Source organism: Rhinopithecus bieti, unplaced genomic scaffold (genome assembly GCF_001698545.2).
Source record: "Rhinopithecus bieti isolate Rb0 unplaced genomic scaffold, ASM169854v2 scaffold_3734, whole genome shotgun sequence".
Classification (NCBI taxonomy): domain Eukaryota; kingdom Metazoa; phylum Chordata; class Mammalia; order Primates; family Cercopithecidae; genus Rhinopithecus; species Rhinopithecus bieti.
In genome coordinates this window covers 2,519,766-2,537,431 of record NW_016804423.1, presented here as the reverse complement: position 1 = coordinate 2,537,431, position 17,666 = coordinate 2,519,766, and the positions used below count along the sequence as shown (strand labels likewise).

The following is a 17,666-nucleotide window of genomic DNA, read 5'->3' as shown; positions in this document are numbered from 1 at the left end:
ACAGCACAAGACAAATACTTGAGTAATAGATAATATAATTACATATAAACAGGTCATATGTGGAATCTCCCAGAGCAAACCTTCTTCTCTCGAGTTTGCTGATGTCTGTAGCTACGAAGAACAAAAACAAATGATTAGAGTCTTCATGATTACGGATTTGTTTGAACTTTGATTACTAACTAAATTAATAATTTATTTTTATAAGCTAACTGTTCAGCTTAAATTAAAATCATTTGAGCTTATGTGCAAGGTAAATATGTTTGAATTTTTAACACTTTCTATGTAATATTAGGGAACCCCATTTGACAAATTTAGTAGAACCATCATTAATCTACATAGATTATTTTCTTGAACTAAAAGCAATTATTAATATTCATTAAGTGCCAGGCAGTTTACACACACACACACACACACACACACACACACAAAATTTATCCCTCTAAACAAACAATCTTATGAAGGGCATACTATTATCATCTGCATAAAAACTAACAAAGTCGATGATACATTGGAGTGAAAGTGTAAACAGAATTTTTCTTTTGCAAGGAATTTGGGGATAATGGTGATCCACAGTTACACATTTATCATTTACCTATTGCATGGTAAGCCCTCGGGCTATAAAGATGATCGAGACCTGATACTTCCTCTCCAGCTCACCTTCTAAAGAGAGAGATGGACATGTAAACAGGGGTGCACTGAAGGAAGTGAAGACACTGTCCTGGAAATCTTAAAGGTGGAGTGGGGCAGGCAATTCCACCTGGAGCCTTCACAGAGCAGGGACACATGGACTTTCTTGATTTGATTTGTATCTAGAAGGCATCCTGGACAAGTTGAAGCCATGTCTAAGCATTCTCCAAGTTTTAACAGTGTACTTGAGGCAATGTGGTGATTATTGTTGTGATCTCACAACCAGACAGTGGTGATCTATAGTGCCCTTAGCAAGTAAGAAAGTACATTGCTAGTTTCATTGCATCTACTGTAAAGATCTTGGCCAGTACTGTAAAGATCTGGGCCATATATTGTGAAGATCTTGGAAGCAGAGACCAACAACAATGTCCTCATGCTAAAAGCAGAAGAGACTAGAGGTCTCTAGAGATAGAATAAAACCTACTTCTATTTGCCTCTTATTCTGTCCATCAAATAAAATCCATCAACAACAGTTTATGACTTCGACTCAATACCCACAGTACGTTTTGAGGGACTAACCACTCCAGGACCTACCAAGCACTTCATGACAGCAGTGTGTTGGGAGTAAGAATTATGGATGGTTTAGTCCAACAACATGAGAATGTGTGTGTAATTTAACAGCTTCAAATAGCAGTGTGCGATGTATGCATGCCAACATAACTTAACCTAGGACTCAACCTAATCTCCTAAGATGCAACATGCATTCACACATACTCGTGTCTAAAGTTATTACATTTTGTGGTTGTTCATTTACACTGGCTCTAGAATGAGTAAGGCTGAATTCTTTCCCCAAAGCATAGTGGTAAATTCTCATATCACAGACTTTTGATAGAATTTCAAGTATTCGTGAATCATTAATAATTGTCCTAACTTTAAAAAGGTGCCTACCTTAAACATGATATTCAAATCATGAATTCCTGAAGGTTTGTTGAGTTGGTTGTTCTTGGCCATCATTTTGAAGCATGCTATGCATCTTAATTTTCCCTAAGGAACATGTCTAAGGGAAATACTTGGTCATTAACACTATAAAATTTATCAAATGACTGAGCATAGGCTTCATAAAAGATACATAGTAATCATAACAAGAGTCAAAATTCCAGTTAGGATACATAAATAACCTCTATGAGATGGGAATCAAATAACAACTCTCCAACCTTGCAGCCCTAAGGAACACATGTCACTTGATTGCTCACAGCTTGGACACTATATTCTTTATCTGCAGGAGAGATGTTCACTGAAGACCCCCAAATGATGCTCCTTCCTGCACCAGGGAAAGTTTAAGAATTACTCTGCCACAGGGAGAATATACAATGGCTGCAACAGATTCTCTTCCTAGAATCCTGGTGCAGGGATTTGGGAAACTGTCAGGATGAAAAATGATACTATTTTAATCTCCCCATAAATAAGATTGGCATATTGTGCTTTTATTATATTCTTTGAAATGAATTGATTCTATTCTTAGAAATTAAGACACTTTATTCACATGCCAGTATAGAAATCTTTCTGAAACAAGTGTTGGTGAGGATGTGGGGAAATTGGAACCCTCATACTTTGCTGGTGGGAATGTAAACTAGGGCAGCCACATTGAAAAACAGTTTGACAGTCCCTCAAAATGTCAAGCATAGAGTTAACATAAGACCCAGTAATTCTACTCCTAAATATAGACCCAAGAGAATTGAAAACTTACGTCTGCACAAAAACTTGTACACGAATATTCTTATCAGCTTTATTCAGAATAGCTAAATTGGAAACAATTCAAACGTTCATCAACAGATGCGTGAATAAACAAAATGTGGTATGTCTGTGCAATGGAATATTATTTGACATTTTATAGAAAGAATGAGGTTCTGATCAATGCCTTAACACAGAAGAACCTCGAAAACACTATGCTAAGTGAAAGAAGCAGTATTAATGCGCCACATATTGTATAATTCTGTTTATGGGAAATGTTCGTAACAGATAAATCCGTAGACACAGAAAGTTGAGTAGTGGAGGTCAAGCGCTTTGGGGAAGCTTTGGAGAAAGTGAAGAGGGACTGCTAACGTGCTTTATTTGGGGATGATAAAAGATAGTGTCAATGGTTTTAGAGTTAGGTGAATAAACTGAAAAGCACTGAATTATACCCTTTAAAGATGCATTTTACAATAGGTGAATTATATTTCAATAAATTGCTATAAAAATCTTTCTTAGCTCTTTTAGATAATTCAAGCCTTGTCCTGATTAATTTCTGTAAATGATCACTATCTAACTAGTTGTTTTGGGATGCGTTTGGCCTTTAGATGAAATAAAACCAATTTTTAAGATAAAGACAACCAAGCAGTAAGAAGTGATTTTTTTTTCACATGTGTTGAAACTTTATGTTTTCAAACATCTGAAGAAAATCATCTATAAATGAATCAGAATGATAATAGATATGTTTTTGCAATACTTTCACAGATGGTCTTATTTAAACACATTCCAGTGATGATAAATACAGAAGCTTATGGAGTTACATAATACGAGATTCTGGTTTGGATATGAGATCTAGCTGAGCAAGTTATCTGAGGGAACATTTCTTATTTGCCTTTGTATTTTGTGGGGCATAGACTATGTGCTAGTTACGGGAGGATTAAATGCATTATCATCTTAAAGCTGTGCCTTTTTGAGGAGCCCCTTCAACCAGCAATAAAAAAAAATCCTATTACTCTGAGTTAAGACAATTTTAAAGCACAACCCATTGTGGAATGCAGTTGATGCTTGATACATGTTTCATGAACGAATGTCTGAAGTTATACATATATGAATGGATCAACGCAGAGTATATAAACGTGGATTTCAGAGCTGTCCCTCTCCCTAGTTCTAAAGTTCGCTTCTTCCTTCATTTCCAGTATAAGCATTGAAATTTTGAAGCATTCTTAACAAATGAAATATCTAAAAATATTTGTGGTTTGGTTTGTGTACAGAATACATCCCAAAGGATTCATTTGTTACCTAAGTTATAATCAGTAATGTTAAGAACTTTTAGCAATAAGACATGACACGACGTAATAATCCTTTGAACCAAAAATGAGGACAATGCTTCCTGAAAAGTAATTATTTTGGAGTGAAACCTAGTTCTTAGTTACCTCATGTGACTGTAAAATACTTTTATAGGAATAAAAAAGTATTGAGACAGCACAGGGCTTTTCCTTAGTCTATAAAGATTGGTTTTCTCTCATAAGCTTCATTAACCCAATATTCTATATATATGTGCCTATGTACATGTGTGTGTGCCTGTGTGTGTGTGTGTGTGTGTGTGCCTGTGTGTACTATATTTTCCCCAATAGGATAACACTTTGGGAATGTATATTGTTTGCAGAGGGTAAAGGGAGCCGAGTGGAATGCTGTTACTGAATATTATCATAACCTTTATTGATTGAGATTCCTTTGTCAAAGGAATGTCAAATGTCATTTGGGTCACTGCCCATTTTTTAATGTATTTTGGCAAAAAGCAAAAATTGTCAGGCTTCACTTATTTCGTTGTACTGATTCAGGTGATAGTTATTTGCATCTGACAATTTGCTTATTTAAAGAACATGAAGGTCATTATCATTGAACTTTCTCTGAAATAACCAACATACGGAGACTGGATTCATCCTTACTATTGCCTCCATTGGCTTGATGAAATCAGTACTCAGAACCTGAGAGGGCAGAAGTGGCAAGACAGATTAATTTGCTTTAAAGGTTTTGAGAGTATCTTATTGTTTTTTTGCATGGATTTGCGCAGTCTAAGATCACATAACAAGCGAGAACATCAGATTTCTCATAGGGAAATTCTTAAGTTCAAGTATAAAAATGTTACAATATTGGTCAATATCACATTGTTTTCTTTATTTATGTTTATTATTATACTTTAAGTTCTAGGGTACATGTGCACAACATGCAGATTTATTACATAGGTATACACGTGCCATGTTGGTTTGCTGCACACATCAACTCATCATTTACATTAGGTGTATCTCCTAACGCTATCCCTTCCCCAGCCCCACAGGCCCCGGTGTGTGATGCTCCCCTCCCTGTGTTCATGTGTTCTCATTGTTCAACTCCCACTTATGAGTGAGAACATGCAGTGTTTGATTTTCTCTTCTTGTGTTACTTTGCTGAGAACGATGGTATTAAACTGTTAACCCTTCTTGAGTTTAAACAGGTATTCTAGTTTTGCTTCATAACACAGCATGCCCTCTCCATTCTTTGACAGCTCATCATACCTCAAAGTAAAATGAGAGACCTTCAACTTCATTCTCAATCAAATCTCCAACTAATCCTGTTCATGAACTCTTCTGTCTAGCCAAACTCTCTAAATTAATTCTTGCCCATCTGATGTTACTGCCTTCATTTGCTCTTCTTGGCATTTTTTTCCCCTGAAAATCTTACTAGCCATTCCTTAATCTCAAATGTATTTATTTCTGTACAATGGCTTCTGAACACTGTAAGTATCTACCCTTGCTCTGAACTCCTAACATTTATTATCTGTATCAGACATGTGGCATGTGCATTTACAACTTTGTTTTGAGGTTAAATGTGGGCATGTTTGTGCCCAGTGCTAGATTATGAATTCTTGGAGGTCATCAACCGCCCAGATTGATATTTGCAAGGTACTGCATGCATAGCAACCTTACAATAAACGTCTGTTGACTGAATGAGTGAATGAGAAGAGATTCAAACTGAGGTGGTTACTCATCGAAGAGGTGTCCAAATAGTGAATGATTAAACAAGAAGCAGTAACTCATACAGTTCTTCCTTTTGACCTGCACTGTTGTTTTGGTAGCTGAGATTCTCTGGTCACTAAGTAATCAGATATATGGATATACTCCCTTGAGGTATGTTTTGGGAAGGACTTTGATTGTCCCACAAAGCAGAGTACAGATCTGACGCTAGATTGCTCTTGTTTTCTTTTCTGTTTTTTCTTTCTTTTTTCTCTTTTTGCAAAGAGGCATGCTATTCATGTAACTCTGGTCACAAAACGGCTATGTATTTCTTAAAATGTTTTTTAAAATTTCACTCTAGAATACTTACAACTAACTGGATATGAATCTATTTATCCTGGCGTAACAATGGATTTGATATTGTGACTAAAATTGTAATTTTGGTCTCTCCCAGGTAACAGGATGTCACAGTGACACAGCCATGAGATTTCAGTAAGTGACATGAGCACATTCAGCCTGGTAGACTGTTTTCAAAAGGTTCCAACACAGACCACTTCGGTACAAAGGGTCAAACACAGTCCAAACAAATGCTTGACAATAATAGGTACAAAGGACTTGTGTCCTTGGTGAATGATTAATCATAAGCTATCATAAACAAAAGTGTTCTATACATTTGATAAACAGGTTCATAAAGAGCACAGGAAATACTGAAGAAAATCACATCTTTTAAAATTAAATGTCAGTCATAAGACAGCTGACTTTTAATTTTGGGGAGGTTTTCATTGAACACTTTGAGTGAAACTAGAGTAGCAGGTGCCATGTCTGCACCCCCAAGTTGGTAATATATATGCACCCATCATTAAAATGTACTGTTTGAATTCTTATGTGTTGCTTTCATTCTGTGCTCCATTCAGTAGATTATTGTATACACATTCACTCCCAGAAGCCGCTGTAATGGGCCATCACAGTCCCTCTCTTATATTTTCTCTTCTCATGCAAATGAAAGAGCAATTAGCCATGACAATCAGTAGGCAGAAAGACTGTCAAACCCATTGTGAAAAAATAAATACAAAACACGTTGTTACATCTTTGGAGTAGCCTAAGAATAAATGTATGACTCTATATTTTTAAAAAGAAATTTTTTCTCCCCACAGATGTGCAGGAATGTAGATAGTCTAATGCATGTGGTCATCCCAAGACCCATGTGTTCTTGGAAGATTATGCAAATGTTTTCCACTAATTTTGCTGCGGCGCGAAACATTTCTGAAGTTCAACTTTAGGAATTACATGGAGGATCACTTTACACATCACATAGGAAAATAACTTTCTTCCTCAGCTTAGGAGTCAATTGCGATATTGATAGGATTTTTAGCACCTCTCTTGGTACAAAAGGGGAGGAGAATTAAGCCTATAGTGCAGGCAAATAAATGATTGCAATAAGGAATCTGTGGACCAGCCAGAATATGGGCTTCCTCAGTGACTTACAGAAATTACCATGAAAACAGAAGAGAAATGGGCCCAGGTAATGACAGCGCTTTCAAGCTGTCCCAGTCAATAAAAATGCTTGAGAAATGGTTTCTCAGCCCTGCCATTGGGAAGAGGAGAGAAGGAACTACTCTGGCTGTTTCTCCCTACACCTTCCTTATCCCCAGTACTGTGGCCCATGCCTCAAGATCTGTGGACAATAAGCAACAAACAGCAACAAAACATATCAACTCTGGAGCTTCTGGATGTGAGGGCAAGATATATGGTTGAAGCCTAGAAAGCAAAGGGAATAAAGAAATAGAAAGACATAAAATATGAACCCACATGTCCTCTAAAGTCCTTATGTTTCAGAATAATCCATTTTGTTTCTTTAAGTTCCAGAACCTATACTCCCTTCCTTTTTCCCTCCTAAGAGTTCAGGTCTGCAGGAGCTATAGGTGAGCTTTCCGAAAGGAAGCACCCTCTGCTTTACGTTATGGCCCTGCCATAGGAACAGGCTCTCCAGTGGGCACACAAACCCAGGCGCAGTCCCCATGAGGTCACTCTTCTGCCTGGCCTCCACCATGAGCCCAGACTCTTGACCCCCTACCAGATACTGCTCTTGCCACCCTTCTGTCCTGCTGAGGCTAGAACATGGAGGCCAAAGCCCATGAGTTTCAAAAAGATGTTGTAGATGCTGTGATTTATCACTGTTTTAGGCTTGAATTCTCCTTACAACATTCCTTTGCGACGTCTTCAATTTCCTAGGACTCTTCCTGTTGGAGAGAACCTTTAAATAAGAGAATGTATGTAACTCGTTCAGTGCAGGGCCCAGGGCATGAAGAACTCATTTGATAAAGTATTCCTCCTTCTGAAAGCTCAGATAAGCATCAAATGATACTGACCTCACTGATCTGAAATTTATGCCATATAACTTCCACCCATTGATTCTAGATGTAGCTGGTGCAACCCTACAAAACCAGAATAACCCCTTGAAAATTCCTCCAGGTCTACTTCTCTCCATGGCAAATAGACTCATTTTCAGCTGCTCCTCAGGAGATACGATTGTTCCCCTTTGATTGTGTTCCAGTTTATTTTTACTTACCAGTCAAGTGTTTTAAAATTACCATTTTGGTGTGTTTCTTTTTAAAGTGTCTGTGTGTGTGTGTGTGTGTGTGTGTGTGTGTAACCACACTCTTATACTATTTTGTAGCTTACTTTTTACATGTATGCTTCCCTTCCTTAAATGCTCTTACACTATGCTCTTAATTATTCTAGTTAATAATCGTGATAAGAGCAAATATGTGATGCATTCTCGCTACAGTCCACACACTCCACCAAACATATGTAATTCACGTCAAACCTCTGAGGTAGGCCCACGGATCGTCAACATTTTACAAATGAAAACCACAGTCAAATCGAGGTGTATGCAGGCTCGAAAGCCACCCAAGTTCACCAGGAAGTAAAGGACAGAGCCAAGATCCAAACACAGATACGGCCAGCTCCAGAGCCCACACTCTTTCCTGCTTTCTGTTTTACCTTTCTGGTTCTTTGGCTAAAAAGTCCTTTGTGTTTTCCTTTATCCTTTTGTAACTCCAGCACTTTGGAACTTGAGCCTGTGGCAGTATTTTTGGAGCCCTGTCTTTCTCTCTTGTACTCATCTTCAGGGGTAGGTCTATCTTTAAAAATTACACACATGAACTGCAAACAGCTTAAGCCCATGGAGTCGCTGGCAGGCAGCCTCCTGTCTTCGGGCACTTCCCACTCTTCTGCATTTGCATGAGAACCCCGTTGGGAAGACTTCCTGTCCAGCCTCATTTCATGGGATCAGCCTCCCTGTCCTTGGAAACTTTCCAGCAGCCCTGATAGTGCCCAGTTGCATGTGTCACTTTGGGAAGCCTTTGTTTTCTTGGTGGCTGCTGCCCAAAGAACCTATTTCTTCCCCTTTATCAACTAGCAGTCAACATCAATGCTTTTTCCAAAACCTGAGAGACAAATGATCAGCATGCTGAGCCGGTAACAGGCTAAATACTCTGGATTCAGCCTGGCAGGTGGAGAGTTGGTCTCCAGTCATTCCTCCATCTTGCTTCTGTGTGGTTTACAGGTAAACCAGGATCACTGCGTCAAACTTTCCCTTTTCCTTCTTCCACTAAGTGATTTGTGATGCACTCTCTTCCAAGTTAATATAACCATCCATCTTCACCGAGATCCTGACCAACTTGCTCAACCCTCCAGCTTGCGAGTTTTCCAAAATCACAGCTCCATCTTCTCCCTCAGTGCTTGTGTCTCCTAGGGTTGCCATAAGTACCATGAACTGGGTTCTGGGGGCCAGGAGCCTCAAATCAGAGTGCCAAGGGGGCCATGCCCCTCTGGGACTGATTAGAGTCCTTCCCTGCCTCTTCCCTTCCTGGGCTTGCAGCTGCAGCTCCCCAATTCTGCCTCTGCCCTCCCGTGCCATTGCCTTTCTCTATCACCTCCGTCTCTTCTACCTATAAGGACACCAGTCCTGTTGGGTTCAGACTCATTGTAATGCCCTCTTCTTAACCTGATTACATCTGCAAAGATACTGTTTCCATTTAGGTCACATTGACAGGTGCTGGGAGTTTAAAGGTTTCAACATTACTTTTGGGGGGACACAATTCAACTTGGGAAACCTGCTTCTATTTAACAGTGCAAACTCTTCTGCCACCATTTTCTAGTCATAAATCCCACCAGGCCAAAGCTCAAAGTAATTTGTAGGATTGCATATACCACCCTAAATTATAGTCTCAAATTCACATTATGAATTATGCATTGGGTATTGGCCAATAGACATATGGGTCCACCACACTTTTTGTTGTTGTTGCTGTTGCTTGGTTTGATTTTCCTTATCTAAGTATGTCAAGGTATTGTCAACTCACTCTACACATCTTTCTGCATTACACTGAGCATCTGCTTTGTGCCAGGAAATGTTCTAGGTGCTCGGGGATCAATGAGGACTAGAGCTGATGCAGTCTTTACTCTTATGGGGGTTAAGGTCTAGCAGCAAAGACAGACATTATACAAGTACTAAAGACAAATGCAGAGAGTTTTGGACGTGGCCTTTTGAAACTTGGCTGTATTCCTTCCTAGATCTGTGACTATGGATCAATCGCCTTACTTCTTTGTGCCTCAGTTTGCCCATCTGTTGAAAGGGTATACTATCGGTAAACATTTCACAGCATTATTGGAAGGCTAGACTAAATGAATTCACATGAAATTCCCAGAACAGGTCCAGACACAGTAAGTAATCTCTGAGTGTTAGTTATTATTATGCTAGAAAGGCCTAACCTCACCTGGGGACAGAGAAACCCTTCCTGCAGAAGTGTAGACAAGCAGAGTCTGAAGGCTAAGTGGCACTTGGGGAAAGGTGGAGGAGGGGAGAAGAGGACTTTTTAGGTAAACTGATTAGGAAAGGAAGTGACACTTGGGGGTGTTTTCCAGAGTTTTATCTGAGTCCTGTGTTTGCCACCTCCTTGACCCATTCACAGCCCCCGGAGATAAGCCCTTCTTCAGACACACACTCCCGTCTCATGTGTCTCTAGCAAAAGATCACCCAAAGCTGCCCTCTGACTCTTCTCTTTGCCATTTGTACAACTTCATCAAGCACTAACACACCTATGAGAGGCCGCCGGCCCTTGTCTCCAGCCACAGAATTCTCCAGGAATCCTGCATGGAGGAGACGGGAACTGTATACATTCTGAATATCACCCTCTGGAAATAGCACTCCCAGGACACACATTGGGAAGGCCTTCTCTTGACCTCGGGTTCTTTTCTCTTCTTGCATGATGGTAGTTGCCTGAGGCATACCAGATCAAGCTGTTTCATCCCAGGATTCTTTTCCATTTTGTGAAACGCTGGCTGTAGTAGGACCGTTCAGTCCTCTGCTCTGTGGTATCCCACACACTTCATCTCAGGAAGTCTTGTCTTGTCTGGTCTGAGGACGTTTTTCAAAAACCTCATATCTTTCCTGCTGGTTTCTTCCCTCTGTAACTTTAACTAAAGATCTGCAGCTTTTTTACTGTAAATGGCCAGATAGTAAATATTTTAGCCTTGTGGGCTATGATGATCTCTCTCACAAACACTCAATACTGCTGTTGTAGTGAAAAAGCAGCCAGAGGCCACATGTTCATGAAGGGGCAAGGTGTGTTCCAATAAAGCTTTATTTATAAAACATTCAGCCAGCAGGATTGGCCTGTGGATTCATGCTTAAGTTTAATACAGTTAAAACCAAACTCCCTTTTCTACTAAAATTAGCTCCCGCCCCAGATTTCCCTATTTCTGGCAATGACAGCAACACTTTCCAACTCATACACGTTTAACAACATGGAGTTGAATATTTGATTCCTCCTCTCCATGAACTGCCATATTTCTCACATCTGTGTATTTCTATTTTCATAGCTGTCATATCTTATCACTTCACATTGCATTATTTATTTTCTTGGCTTTTAGACTGACAGATTTTCTTTCTTTTTTTTTTTTTTTTTTTTTTCCATCTAGTATAGCTTTGGTCAATCATTCCCTAAAAAATGTTGCTGTTATCAATCCTTTACTCTTCAGTCTTCCATAACCTACGAACTCGAACTGCGTCTACATCCAGTTCTACCTAGGTCTCACCATGGGGTTTTCCTCTTGAAAGGAAGTCACTTTGCTTTGTTCCCCACCCTGTTTCTTTTGGCTTCATATTATTTCCTCTGTTTCAAGAGACCTTTCATCTACCAAGGCTCCTCCCCCGTGTCCATTCTCAAAAAGCAGAAGCTCATTTCTAGCCTTCTCCCTGACACTCATCAGTCCATCGTCCTTTACTCTCTGGTGCCGATGTCTCCCCACCTCTGGGGCTCTGAGGCAGGTCGCCTTCTTAGACTCCCACTGGTACCTCATCACATACCACCTGGAATCCTTTCTAAAGTTTCAGAAGTGTTTGTGATATTTTGCCCCATAAATTAGAGCAATGTTTGTCAAGACCAGCAGCATGCTCAACAGTGCCCAGGATTGGGTTGCATATACGTTCTTCCTCCACAATAGCCTGTCTTATCTCCTTAATCAGTTCTTGAGTTTAAGACGGAAGTAGCGTTTTTTTTTTTTTTCTTTTTTTTAAAAAAGAAAGTTAATGAACTATCCTTATAGGCAATTCCTGAATTTTTAAATTGCCTGTGTTAATAGGCACTATTTGAAAACTAGAGGGGATTAAGACCCCAAATCACTCTATCCAAGGCCCACTGTGCTCTAGTAAACATTTGAAAAATCCACACAGATGCAATGAACCACATTAAAAACAAGAAAACAAGGTTTGCAATGCCCAAAGTTGAAAACAAAATGAATTAGAGCGTTGGCTCCTCTACTTTTGAGGGAAAATACTCATAACTTGAGAATAAAAGCAGATGAAGCAGATTTTATTATGGGAAAAATGAAGATGATAGGCATTTTGCTGGATTTTCCAAAAGTTACTATTTTACATGTATCTTAAAAATACAGCTGTTGACTAAAAAAGAATTTTTCCTTAAATATCCAATTTTCCTTAAAAATTAGTGGCTTTCATTTTCTTTTAGATGTGGGATTATCACTGCCACTGCTTTTATATGTATCCGCTTTAATAGAAATCTTTTTTTTTTTTTGGGTCAAAACTTGAAAGAAAACATTTGCGAAGAGTAGAATGCATACATGAACGATGGTATATTCGTGCAAAAGAATACTACACAGCATGAGTCTGCAAACTCCATCCTGTAGGTCGAATCTGGCCCATCGCCTGCTTCTTACAGCCTGCAAACTAAAAAAGGTTCTTACATTTTAGATGTAAAATTTTTGAAAGTAGAAGATTTTATGCCATGTGAAGGTTATATAAAAGTCAAATTTCAGTGTCCATAAATGCATTTCTATTAGGGCACAGCAAGATTCATTTCCATATGTATTGTCTGTGGCTGCTTTTTGTGCTACACTGCCAGAGAGACTCCTTCGGCCTGAAAGGCAAAATACTTACTACATGGCTCTTTAAGAAAGTGTTTGCTAGCCCCTGTTAAGCAGCAGTAAAATTAATAAACAGCAAGGGAGACTTTCACAAACATGATGGTGAGTGAATAAAGCTAGTCCCTAAAGAGTACGCGTCATATAGTCAGGCAAAATTAATCTACAGTAAGATAAATCAGAATGGAGATTTGCTCTGGGTGCGTGGGCTCTGTATTCAAGGGAGGCTTCTGGGGTGCTGGCAGTGATTGACTCTTGAGTTGAATTCAGATTGCACAGATGTGTGTTCCCCAAAATTCTCTGGGCACTTGCAATTTGTGATCTTTTCTGCATTTATGTTATACTTCAGTCTTAAAGGTTTACTTAAAAGAGCCTAGGAAGAATAAAAAAGAATGCTTAAGAAGAGGAATGAAAACAGAGGAAAGAGGATGCATGCTGAGGAACAGTTAGGAACTGGGAGGGCAGAGCTGCCGGGATGTGCCTGGATCCTGGTGAGGCTGGGAGGAGGGGAATTAGCTGGGAAAGGGGCCGGGACAGAGACCCCGCGATGTGTTAGGTCTTGAGCAGATCCTACCTAGCTTAGTCACCACCATCACCCTATGAGACAGATATCATCTTTGTTGTACAGAAAAGGAAACTGAGGCTGAGAAAGATTCTGCGTCCTGCCCGAGGATTCACAACTTGCATGTACAGGGCACATTTCAATCCAAGGGGAAACCACGCTTTGTTCATTATTTTTCTGAAAGAAAAGGAAGGAGTTAGTGTGGATGAAATACACAGATTCCCTCTATGGCTATCAGGGATTACCAAAGCCCTAGAAGGACTCTAATACCCCCTAGAGTGGGGAGCTTATGTGAAGAGGGGCATTTGATAAGGGCTTTGGGAAAAAATGTAGTTTCAGAAAGGATAGAGCGATAGAGATCCTGTCTGCTTTGGAATGTTTATGTCAATATTTTGGCATTCTTAACTCAAGAGGTGCTCATGTGTTCACAGTTTTTCTATTTCTTCTCCTTATAGTGCAGATATTTTTCCAGTCTTGAGGTGAGATGGTTTACCTGTGTGTAAACTATGCTATGATGTGAAGATCAGTTTCTGATAACATAAAATATACTCCTGGAATTCTGTGGCTTGCATACTTTTAAAATTATTCTTGGCTATACAGAGCAATCAAGAAAGCTTTTCTCTCCTGAAATGTCATGAAGTTTCCCAGATTCCTTTACAAAAATCACAGCTATGTGTGTCTGAATTTATGTCGCCAGGTGATTAGCAGGTGAGAGGCTGGCCTAAATAAAACACAGATTCTGATATAGCTTATAAGAAAATTAAGCAGTCTAATTAGGTATAATAAACAAAATGAACAAATTCACATCAATCTACCTGTGCTCAGTTTGTAGGTGAGCCTAGAATGAATATTTATGCTTACTTCTTGTTTTTTTTTTATTTTTATTTTTATTTTTTTGGTACGCGTATGGTATGTTCTGGTATGACATTATGTTTGGTACAAATTCCAGGTCAGATCCTGTACATGAAGAAAGTCAGCTATAAGGGACAGTTAGAAACATTTGGACATTCTGGCACTTCCATAAATTATGCATGTGTTCTCACTGCAGAAATGGGTAATGTTTCTAAACAAATGGAGACCTCCTGAAATGTTGGCTTTTAGTCTTTAGATTTATTTTTAAAAACACATGCACACAAGCAACAAGAACAAACCTCTCATGTTTCAATAGTTAGCCCTCTCTTCTTCCCTTTATGCCTCTTCTAAGCAATTGAATGTGGTGTACTCTCATCACATGCTAAGGCTCGGAAATACTGCTTGAGTTATAAATTCCAATTTTCATCTACTTATCTTTTACTATTGAAAACAAACTCCGGCCGCGCGCGGTGGCTCAAGCCTGTAATCCCAGCACTTTGGGAGGCCGAGACTGGTGGATCACGAGGTCAGGAGATCGAGACCATCCTGGCTAACACGGTGAAACCCCGTCTCTACTAAAACTACAAAAAACTAGCCAGGCGAGGTGGCGGGCGCCTGTAGTTCCAGCTACTCGGGAGGCTGAGGCAGGAGAATGGCGGGAACCCGGGAGGCGGAGCTTGCAGTGAGCTGAGATCCGGCCACTGCACTCCAGCCTGGGTGACAGAGCGAGACTCCGTCTCAAAAAAAAAAAAAAAAAAAAAAAAAAAGAAAACAAACCCCAAGTCTGCTTCCAATTGTTGCAATATCTTCATGAGTCTTAACTTCTCTAAGAATGTGACAGGGGAAAGCATCCTATTCAGGTTATTCCAAAATATTTTATTCATGTCAATACTAACCTATAATTTCCATCACTTGCTCCGAGGATCAATGACACAAAACCAAACTGTTAATAATTCTGTATTTTTAGAAGGACACATTGATGGCCATCTCCCAAGACAGACCTAAGAGTCAGGGGAGGAAATGGCATTAGGCTTACAAGAGCTAATCTGGGGAGGGAGAGAATCTTGTCTGTACCACTGACAGCTGGGATGTTTGTCACCTTCGATGCTGGCCAGTTGGGAAAGGGTAATAAAGGTATGTATCTGTTATGGTTGAAAGGAATCCAGGTATTGAATAGAAATGGAAAGACCTTTTCTTTCATCCCAAGTAGGTCATTACAGTAATCCAAACTGCAGTGACTAGTGAATGGCAAATTACTTTTTCCAGATGGGATTACTCAGGAAATGACCTCCGAAGGAGCTGGAGCCATCCAAAATCAATAAACTAATGCCAGCCACGCCACACATTTGTATTTATATTTCACGTATAAATGACAAAAGTACCATTATGGTAAGAGAGATCTGTAGGCATCACACATTCAGTCTTATAGACCAACTAATTCTGGCACTGAAAAATGATACCTTGGACATGGATTAATTTCTGGGTACAGGTGTGGCTACACCTGTCAGGTGAGGCACCTGACAGCCCTAATGTAGTACAGGTGCATAAAGAATGTCCTTTAGGTAGTGGTCACAGCCATTATTTGCAGTTCTTGGGTTCTAACCTTGACTCTGATCCTTATATTATTGGCAGTAAATTGACTTTTTTTTTTTTTTACCCCAGTTGATTTGGTTATAGAATGAAGTGTAGCATATTAATGATTGATATTCATATTGGTAGATTAAATTGAAGGCACTAAAATACAAACTGGCTGTCAATGTGTAGACATAGGAATATTTGAAAAAGGAGAGAAGGCATAGTGTGAAAGGCAGTGGCTTATGTTAAAAACCACTCCTTCTTCTACAGCAGCAGAATATTTATTTATTTAATTAATTTATTTATATTTTTAAGATGGAGTTTCGCTCTTGTTGGTTAGGCTGGAGTGCAGTGGCGCTATCTGGGCTCACTGCAACCTCTACCTCCCAGGTTCAAGTGATTCTCCTGCCTCAGCCTCCCAAGTGGCTGAGATTACAGGCGCCCGCCACCACGTCCAGCTAATTTTTGTATTTTTAGTAGAGATGGGGTTTCACCACGCTGGCCAGGTCTCCAACTCCCAACCTCAGGTGATCTGCCTACCTCGGCCTCCCAAAGTGCTGGGATTTAGGCATGAGCCACCACACCCAGCCAGAATATTTATTTAATCTTCCAGTTGACCCCTCCCAACCCCCAAACACCTTTTGCATCTCCGCTTTGTTCTTTCAAGTTGTTCTGCTCTTCCTTGCTTTCTTCTTACATGCCTTCTTTGTAGGTAATTACTCCATCCTTACACAAGAACATACTCCTGTAAATAAGAGCTCATTGGTATTGATGATAACCTATATTTACTAAGAAGATCTTGAAATTGCTTTGATGTTCATTGGAACCCTTGCCCCATGCCCAATCTGGGACTACCAGAAAGGATGTTCAGAAAAAGAGTGGGAAATCTTCAGAAGAAAAATCAGCATCTCCCACACCCTGGGAAGCATTGATGGTGACCCTGCACATGGGCTATGAACTGGGAAAAGCGTGTTTCAAAACTGCTCTGGAAAAATGAAAGAAAATGATTCTGTATAAGACTGATACACCACGTATGTGTGAATGAATGGTCTTTGTGTATGTTACTGTGATTTATTATTAAAAATGGAATCACAAGAATCACAAAAAGATAACCTTTCTTTGGCATCTCTGTGACATTCGCTAAGCTGTCCCCTACTGATTATGGTATCCTGTTTTCTCTCATTTCTTAATATTCTGAATACAGTCAACCTTCTATATCCGCAGTTATGCATCTGTAGATTCAACAACCATAGATTGAAAATTCAAGAAAACAATTAAAAAATAAAAGTACAATGCAAACTGATACAAAAAATACACCTCAACAAATATTTGCATAGCCTTTACCTTTGTTAGATATTATAAATAATCTAGAGATGATTTAAAGTATATAAGAGAATGTGCAGTAGGTTATATGTAAACACTACATGATTTTATTTAATTGATTTGAGCATCAATGGATTTTGGTATCTTTGGGACTCCTGAAACCAATTCCCTGCAAATACTGAGTGAAGATTGTACTGCTGTTCCTTTGGTGGGTGGCAGATCTAGGGACAGAAAGAAAGTTTGTGGTGATGAACATGTGGTGTTGGGAGAAGGTGATGGTGGAACCACTGGTTAGGTTTCTTTATACCTAATGCAGTGTGGAGTACTGATATGGTTTGGATCTGTGTCCTCACCCAAATCTCATGTTCAATTAAATACCCAGTGTTGGAGGTGGGGCCTAGTGGGAGGTGCCTGCATCTTGGGGGCAGATTTTCATGAATGGTTTAGCACCATCCTTCTTTGGTACTGTACAGTGAGTCCTCATGAGATCTGGCTGTTTAAATATGTGTGGCACTTCCCTCTCTCTTGCTCCTGCTCTGGCCATGTGATGTGCCTGTTTC

General features: G+C 39.6%; 1 long non-coding RNA gene across 1 annotated transcript in view; it reads right to left on the bottom strand.

The window, feature by feature from the left end:
- Positions 1–589: 589 nt before the first annotated feature.
- LOC108527054 (uncharacterized) overlaps positions 590–17,666 on the bottom strand; it is a 72,344-nt gene continuing 55,267 nt past the window's right edge. Inside the window, exon 4 of the long non-coding RNA XR_001884678.1 lies at positions 590–660. This is a non-coding gene — a long non-coding RNA (uncharacterized LOC108527054). The remainder of the gene's footprint in view (positions 661–17,666) is intronic.